Source organism: Vicia villosa, linkage group LG4, assembly GCF_029867415.1.
Source record: "Vicia villosa cultivar HV-30 ecotype Madison, WI linkage group LG4, Vvil1.0, whole genome shotgun sequence".
Classification (NCBI taxonomy): domain Eukaryota; kingdom Viridiplantae; phylum Streptophyta; class Magnoliopsida; order Fabales; family Fabaceae; genus Vicia; species Vicia villosa.
Window position 1 is genome coordinate 183,851,807 of NC_081183.1, and position 9,066 is coordinate 183,860,872.

Here is a 9,066-nt window from a genome sequence, read left to right on the forward strand (position 1 = left end):
CTGATACCAAACTTTGTTATCAATGAGCAATTCAAAACGATCAGGTCCAAGATTACCGATGATACCTCGATTAAAGCAGAAATTGATGTCCATAGAGGTATGGGTACCAAAAGGTGTCAATCTAAGCAAAGGCACTCTCATTCCTATGGCATTAGCGATCATAGTGACAAATCCGCCAATCCTAATGGGTGAAACTTCGTCTTGCGTGATGCGCTCGAAGTTTGTTAGCATGAATGCGATGGCATTGACCGGACGATTCTGAGATGTACAAAACATGATGAACAACTCTTCTCTAGTTACTTCAGTGACATTATCTGGTTTGCCAAAAATATAGTGAGCAAGGATTTTGTGAAAGTAGCGGAAAGCAGGATTGTGGATATTCTCAGATTGAAATTCATTCTCTTCAGGGTTGTCGTTTCCAGTGATCTTGCCCCAGTATTTTTCCAACTCCCAGTATGGAAGATTTTCTTCAGCTACTTGGGCGTATGCATCAGGTCCATGAGGTAGTTCTAACATTTCAGCAAAATCTCGGATGCAGAAATTAAACTCCATACCAAAGAGTCTAAAGAGAATAACTCCTTTTTTCAGCCCTTGTCCACAGTTTGGAAGATAGGTCAGGGAGCTCAGGAATTCCAGAGTGAGCTTCCGATAAGTGCTAAACTTGCGGAACAAGTGAGAACCAGTCCAACCGATTTGGTTAAGCAGGTGTAGGATGCTTTCTTCGATACCAAGCTTCACCATAGTTGGTTGGTGAGGATAGCAAGTCAATTCCATGTGTCTTTCAGCCAGCTTGTTAAATCTTGCTTCTTGTCCTCTACCACGGAACACAACTTCCATATTGTCAACTTCTTGCATCGTAGTTAGTAATTAAATGAAAAACCTAGAAGTTGAAAATATTAGGATAAGTTAGAATTAGGCTAGTGTTAATTTAAAATAAAAAAAAATTAAAATTAAGCTTAGGTAACAAGTTATAATAATAGATATAATTATAACGGAAATATTTTCTCAAATCAAGATAGTAGTTATAATTATAATAATTATTATAAGATGTATGAAAAATCAAAAATGATTAAAATTAAAATTAAAAATAGAATAAAGTTTTAAAAATGAAAAATAAAAATAAAATAAAAAATATAGAAAAATTAAAGTTCTAATAAAATAAAATAGAAGAATAAATAAATGTGGGTTGTCTCCCACCAAGCGCTTTGTTTAATGTCGTAAGCTCGACGATTTAAAAATAGAAAACTATTTTTTCGAAAAAACGGGCAGTTCGTCAAGTTTAAAAACTTCGATGTTTTCATCGTATTCGAGATGATGGTAATACTTAAGACGTTGCCCATTTACGACAAAAGGTTTGACGGTTTCGCCTTTGATTTCTATCGCTCCACTCGGAAATATGTTAGTTACTTCGAAAGGGCCAGACCATCTAGATCGTAACTTACCAGGAAATAATTTTAGCCTAGAATTAAATAAGAGCACTTTATCGCCTATGCTAAAATTTTTCCTAGATATACGCTTGTCGTGCCATTTTTTCGTTCGCTCTTTATAGATTTTGGCGTTTTCGTAAGCGTCTTGTCTAAGTTCTTCTAATTCGTTTATGTCTAGAAGTCGTTTCTCACCAGCGGCAGTGTAGTTTAGGTTTAAGTTCTTAATGGCCCAATAGGCTTTATGTTCTAGCTCTACTGGTAGGTGGCATGATTTTCCATAAACGAGTTTGAATGGGGTAGTTCCTATTGGAGTTTTGAAAGCTGTTCTATAAGCCCATAAAGCTTCATTTAGCTTGGTTGACCAATCTTTCCTCGATATAGCAACAGTTTTCTCTAATATTTGTTTTATTTCACGGTTAGATACTTCTACTTGACCGCTTGTTTGTGGATGATATGGTGTGGCTATTCGATGATTTACTCCATATTTTCGAAGGAGTTTCTCAAGTATTCTTGAAATGAAATGGGAACCACCATCGCTAATTACCAATCTTGGCACACCGAACCTAGGAAAGATGACGTTTTTGAAAAGTTTAATAACTACTCGTGTATCGTTTGTAGGAGAGGCGATAGCTTCTATCCATTTTGAAACATAGTCGACGGCTACGAGTATATATTGATTTCCAAACGATGACGGAAACGGTCCCATGAAGTCTATTCCCCAGACGTCAAATATTTCTACTTCTAGAATGCCTTTTTGAGGCATTTCATCGCGTCTTGAAATGTTTCCAGTTCGTTGGCATCTATCACAGCTTAGTACAGCAAAATAGACGTCTTTCCACAGGTTGGGCCAGAAAAGTCCAGATTGAAGGATTTTGGCGCAGGTTCTAGATGTGCTATGGTGTCCTCCACACGGTGCAGAATGACAGTGTGTTATTATGCTTCTTATCTCTTCCTCGGGTACACAACGTCTAAAGATTCCATCGGGGCCTCTTTTGAAAAGGAGTGGGTCGTCCCAATAGTAATGTTTTAGGTCATGGAAGAATTTCTTTTTCTGTTGGTAGCTTAGATCAGGAGGAAGCACACCAGCAGCTAGGTAATTTACGAAATCTGCATACCAAGGTGCGTCAGATCGGGCTAAAGCTATTTCAGCTAATTTCTCGGTTTCAGAGTTTGGATGGTATGGTTCGAATTCATTTGCTTCTAATTGGGCGATGAGTCTTTCATAAGGGAAATCATCGTCAATTGGTACTTGTTCGGGTTTCAGATTTTCCAATCGAGAGAGGTGATCTGCTACGACATTTTCAGTGCCTTTCTTATCTTTAATTTCCAGGTCGAATTCTTGTAGTAACAAGATCCATCTCAAAAGTCTTGGTTTAGCGTCCTTTTTGGTTAGGAGGTACCTAATGGCGGCGTGGTCAGTGTATATGATTATTTTGGCTCCTACCAGGTAAGAACGGAATTTGTCTAATGCGAATACGACAGCTAATAGTTCTTTTTCTGTCGTGGCATAATTCATCTGAGCTTCGTCTAGGGTTCTACTCGCATAATATATGACATGTAGTTTCTTATCCTTTCTTTGTCCTAGAACGGCTCCTACAGCATAATCACTTGCGTCACACATTATTTCGAAAGGCTCATTCCAGTCGGGAGGTTGCATAATTGGCGCAGAGATCAATGCTTGTTTAAGCGTTTGAAATGCTTCAGTGCATTTATCGGTGAAAACAAATTCGGCGTCTTTCATGAGTAGTTCAGTTAAGGGTTTGGTTATTTTAGAGAAATCCTTAATGAAGCGTCGGTAAAAACCAGCATGTCCCAGAAAACTTCTTATTTCTCTAACGGTTTTGGGAGGTTGAAGGTTTTCGATAATTTCGATTTTTGCTTTATCAACTTCGATTCCTCTATCGGATACGATGTGTCCAAGTACAATTCCTTGTCGAACCATGAAATGGCATTTTTCCCAATTAAGGACTAGGTTTACGCTTACGCATCGTTTAAGCACCATTTCAAGGTTTTCTAAACATGTTTCAAAACTTCCTCCACAGACAGAGAAGTCGTCCATAAAGACCTCCATTATTCCATCTAGGAAGTCGGCAAATATTGCCATCATGCATCTTTGGAAGGTCGCGGGTGCATTGCAGAGTCCAAAAGGCATTCGTCTATAGGCGAATGTACCATAAGGACAGGTGAATGTGGTCTTCTCTTGGTCGTCAGGGTGGATAGGAATTTGGAAAAATCCGGAGTATCCATCCAGATAACAAAAATGTGAGTGTTTAGCTAGGCGTTCGAGCATTTGATCTATGAAAGGTAAAGGGAAATGGTCTTTTCGGGTAGCTTTATTTAGCTTCCTATAGTCAATGCACATCCTCCATCCAGTTTGGGTACGTTGTGCTACAGATTCTCCTTTTGCGTTAGTGATTACAGTGACTCCTCCTTTCTTTGGTACGACGTGAACAGGGCTAACCCATTTACTATCAGATATAGGATATATTATTCCAGCTTCTAGCAGTTTTTGGATTTCCTTTTTAACCACATCGCTCATAATAGGATTTATTCGCCTTTGATGTTCCCTAGAGGTTTTACTATCGTCTTCGAGCATAATGCGGTGCATACACAGAGAAGGGCTTATACCTTTCAGATCTGATATGTTGTATCCTAAAGCGGTAGGGTATTTTCTTAGGACATTAAGTAATTTTTCAGTCTCGGTTCGTCCCAAGTTGGCGTTCACTATAACTGGTCGGTTTAGTTCTTCGTCTAGAAATTCGTATCTAAGATCGGTAGGAAGTGTCTTCAGCTCTATAGCAGGTTTCTTTGGTCCAGGTATAGGATCAGGGGTTAAAGCTAAGCATTCACTCAGGTGGTTATCTTGATATTCCTCACGCCAGTTGTCATCTTCAAAAATTGGCGGCATAGGAATTCTTAGGGTTTCGGTTTCCTTATTTGGTTCGGATTTTATTTCCTTGACACACTCGTCGATTATGTCAGCAGAACAGCATGTGTCAATTATAGAAGGTGCTTTTAGGAATTGGGAAAGGATAAATTCTATTTTCTCTTCTCCTACTTCGAAAGTAAGCTTTCCTCGCTTTACATCTATAATTGCACCAGCGGTCGCTAAAAATGGTCTTCCTAAAATGATCGGGATGTTAGAATCTTCTTGGATATCCATAATGATGAAGTCAGTCGGGATGTAGAATTGACCTACACGAACAGGGATATTCTCTAACATTCCTACAGGATATTTGACTGAACGGTCTGCTAGTTGAAGAGACATTCTTGTTGCTTTAAGCTCACCTAGATTGAGTTTCTTACAGGTCGAAAGAGGCATCAAACTAACACTAGCTCCTAAATCGCACAAGGCTTTCTCTATGATGGTTTTTCCAATTACGCAGGGTATAGAGAAACTACCAGGGTCTTTCAGTTTTGGAGGCATGTTGTTTTGGATGATAGCGCTACATTCAGCGGTAAGCGTTATAGTTTCGTTATCCTCGAGTTTCTTTTTGTTTGATAAGATTTCTTTTAAGAACTTAGCGTACGAAGGCATCTCAGTTATGGCTTCTGTGAATGGTATGGTTATGTTTAATTGCTTCAGAAGTTCTACAAATCTTTTAAATTGCGCTTCGGTTTTTGATTTGGCTAATCTTTGAGGGTAAGGAATTGGTGGCTTGTAAGGTGGTGGTGGAACATAAGGTTTCTCTTTTTCGGGTTCCACTTCGTTATTGTTCTCATCAGTCTTAGCAGTTTGTTCGTCGGTTGTTTTCTTTTGGGTTTCCTTTGGCTCTTGTTGTGACATGGGTACGTTTTGGGTTCTAGGATCTATGGGTCCATCGTAATTAGTTCCACTTCGTAGTGTTATCGCGTTCGCATGTCCTTTAGGATTAGGTTGTGGTTGAGCAGGAAACGTGCCAGCAGGGGCAGCAGTAGGTGCTTGTTGTTGAGCTACTTGTGAGATTTGAGTTTCTAACATTTTGTTATGCGTAGCTAAAGCATCTACTTTGTTCGATAGTTGTTTTAGTTGCTCGCTATTGTGGATGTTTTGATTCAGGAAGTCTTTATTGGTTTGTTGTTGGGAAGCTATGAAGTTCTCCATCATGATTTCTAGGTTTGACTTCCTAGGGGTGTTTTGAGCAGCTACAGGCGCTTTTTGGTAGCCAGGTGGTACAGCAGGTGCTTGTCCAGGCGCGTACAACGCATTGTTGTTCTTATAAGAAAAGTTCGGGTGGTTTTTCCATCCAGGGTTGTACGTGTTAGAATAAGGGTTTCCTTGAGCGTAATTTACTTGATCAGATGGGACTCCAGTCAAGAGTTGGCATTCAGCAACTACATGCCCAGTCAATCCACAAATCTCGCAGTTAGGTGCTACAGCGGCAGCGGTGGCTGAAGGAGTGATGGTCAAATTCTCGATCTTTTGAGTTAAAGCGTCTACTTTAGCGTTAACGCGGTCTATACCACTAATTTCGTACATTCCTCCTTTGGTTTGGGCTTTCTCTAGAGCGGCGCGTTCTCCTCCCCATTGGTAATGGTTTTGTGCCATGTTCTCTATGAGTTTGTATGCTTCATCATGGGGTTTGTCCATTAATGCTCCGCCAGCAGCGGCATCTATAGTCATTTTAGTGTTATATAAGAGACCACCATAAAAGGTATGGATGATCAGCCATGGTTCGAGTCCATGATGAGGGCATATTCTAAGCATGTCCTTGTAACGTTCCCAAGCTTCGAAAAGCGATTCGTTATCTTTCTGGGTAAATCCGTTGATTTGACCTCTAAGCATAGCAGTTTTGCTAGGCGGAAAGTATCTTGCTAAGAATACTCTCTTCAATTCGTCCCACGTAGTTATGGAATTGGAAGGCAGGGATTGAAGCCACGCTCTCGCTCTATCTCTCAAGGAGAAAGGAAAAAGGCGTAATCGAATAGCTTCGGAACTAACGTTGTTGGCTTTGATAGTGTCGGCGTATTGCACGAACACAGATAAATGGAGATTGGGGTCGTCTACAGGGCTTCCAGAGAATTGATTCTGTTGAACAGCTTGGACCAGTGAAGGTTTCAGCTCGAAATTGTTCGCTTCAATCGCAGGTGGTGCGATACTTGAATGCGGTTCAGCGCGCGAAGGAGCGGCATAGTCTCTAAGAGGACGAATAGCAGCGATCTCTAACTTCGGGGTGATTTGATTGATTTGATCAGTAAAAATCAATTCCTGATTAATCGGGATTTCTGCTACTTCGGGAAGGTTGCGAGCTCGACGTTTAACGTTAATGAAACGTTCGATCTCGTTAATTCGTTGTATTAAGTCTCCTCCTTGTGAACGAGTATTTGGCATACAATCGTTCAAAAAGAAAGGGAAGAATTTTCCTAGTCTCTACGGTGTAACAGTGAGTTACGATATCGACTTAAATAGTCCCCGGCAACGGCGCCAAAAACTTGATCGCGACTTTACGTGTCTATAAATCTGATAACTGCAAGTGCACAGTCGTGTCGTGTAGTTTTAAAAGATATCGAATCCACAGGGACTATGAATCGATCTACCGTTATCTAAGGTTACTATGTAAAGCTAGGAGTACTAAAATTTCGATTGTTCCTAAGGGAAAGTGATTGTGAGAGAATAAAGAATAATAATAAAAGACAGGTATCAGTATGTATTTCGTTTAACTAAAGGTAATCCGAAGGTCCATTGGCTTTTGCATAATTAAATTAAAAATCTTTACTAATTGCAATTGGTTAAAAATCCTCGTCTCAAACTTTCGCTCTGTTGAGTCAGACTACTATCCTAATCCTAATGTACGCTTTCGCCATCCCATTAGATTTTAGAAGAGCTTTTTGGAAACAATGTAATTAATAAAATGCCTATTTTACGAGGTCGTTATCTATTTAAATCTCCTAATCTCAAACTTTCGCTCTGTTGACTCGGAACATGCTAATATCCCTAACGTACGCTTTCGCCATCCCGCTCGAGTGTAAAAACAATTTTTGAAAATAAATAAGTTCCAATTAGTTTTAATACGCTTTCGCCATCCTTAAAACTAATGTCCTATGTCTACTATCCAGTTAAAGATCTCAAACTTTCGCTCTATTGATTTTAACCTTTGACCGTCCTAATCCCTCAAACTTTCGCTCTATTGGTTTTAAGACTTACTAATCAAACTAGACATATAAACCAAAAATAAGTGATAATTAATAAAACATAATTTAAGCCAATTTATTTCGGATCCCTACGGTTAACTTACTCTACATACCGACACCTTTAATATTTTAGCCAGACATATCAATACGATTAAACATGCATAAATCGGTTCGGTTCATAATAATAAGCATATTAAATGGCATATAATATATCATGCAAATAAATAATATAAATAAGGCGGTAAATAAAAAACCTGAATTAAAATAAATCTGGATTGAATTGAATCTTGAAGTACTCGAACTTCCACCACAGGTTGGCTGGATCGTTCTTCGGAATTTAAATGGCAGAAAATAAAAACAAGGAAAATAAAGCGATAAACCTAACGTAAGGCTAGATCTATGAAAAGTTCACAACAATTTCCAGTGTAGAAATCGTTGTGAGAAAATAGACGGTTAAATGAAAGCAGAATAAGGAAAAGCAGTTCGCGGTACAATTTCGGCAGCACTTCGTTGGCAGGAAATCGGACTCCTTGGAAGTGGGATAGCAGGTCCTATTTATAGGAGGAGGTTTGCAGTTGGAATCCGTGAATTGAGGAACTTTCTGCAGACTGGGCGTGGAGACGTGGGTCTCCGTTTCTTCAGGAAGACTTGAGACGTGCGTCTCAAGTGGAGAAAATCTTGGGCAGTTGGAGACGGGCGTCTCCTCTTGGTGACGTGGCTGAAGAGAACGTGGAGACGTGCGTCTCCACTTGCTTGCAGGTCTGGGCCACGCGCCTTTTGATTCATGGTGGGCTGAATATCTCTTTTGGGCCTTTTGGGTCCTAATTGCACCCTTCTTTCACTTCAGCACTCCCTTTTCATCTTTTAGGCATAAATATTGGTCATTTAAGCTCAATTTTCTTTCCTTTTCGCAAATAGTCGAAATTGAAGTGTAAAACCTGAAATAAAGCAAATACACGCGTAATATCATAATAAATTAACATAATAAACGGAAAATGCTATAAATATCTATGGATTTTAGGCTAAATATACGATATAAAATCGTGTTATCATTAGCTCGACGCCTTTATTGTGCACGGTAATAACTTCCCCCATGGAATGCCAACACTTTCGCCTCAAACGCACCTAAAGAAAACGTCCTAACCACACACTTGAACACACTTTACGAAACAATACAATTTACAACAAAATGTAAACAACACATATGTGCACATACTCAAACAATAAGAAAAACACAATTTACAATGGAATGGTGAAAATGACTAAACAAGTTGAAAAGTGAAGATATGTAATTTAAGAGCCAATCCGAATTCAACTTGTTTAGTTAGTTCACCAAACAAAACGAAATAACTATAACTATACAAATATACAAGTATGCGTCTATGCACAAAATATACGATATGGACATATTTACTAAACTTAAAACGCGAAACCATTACAATGCGATTAATCTCAAAACTAATCCCCTGCAACAGCGCCATTTTGTTGAAGCAGTACAACGGCAAGCAAAAAGTAATAGGTTTATTAT

General features: G+C 39.2%; 1 non-coding gene across 1 annotated transcript; it reads left to right on the forward strand.

Annotated features, from left to right (window-relative positions):
* Positions 1-6,085: 6,085 nt before the first annotated feature.
* LOC131600798 (small nucleolar RNA R71) lies at positions 6,086-6,192 on the forward strand. Its single transcript, XR_009283406.1, has one exon. It is a non-coding gene; the product is annotated as a small nucleolar RNA R71 (small nucleolar RNA).
* Positions 6,193-9,066: the final 2,874 nt, after the last annotated feature.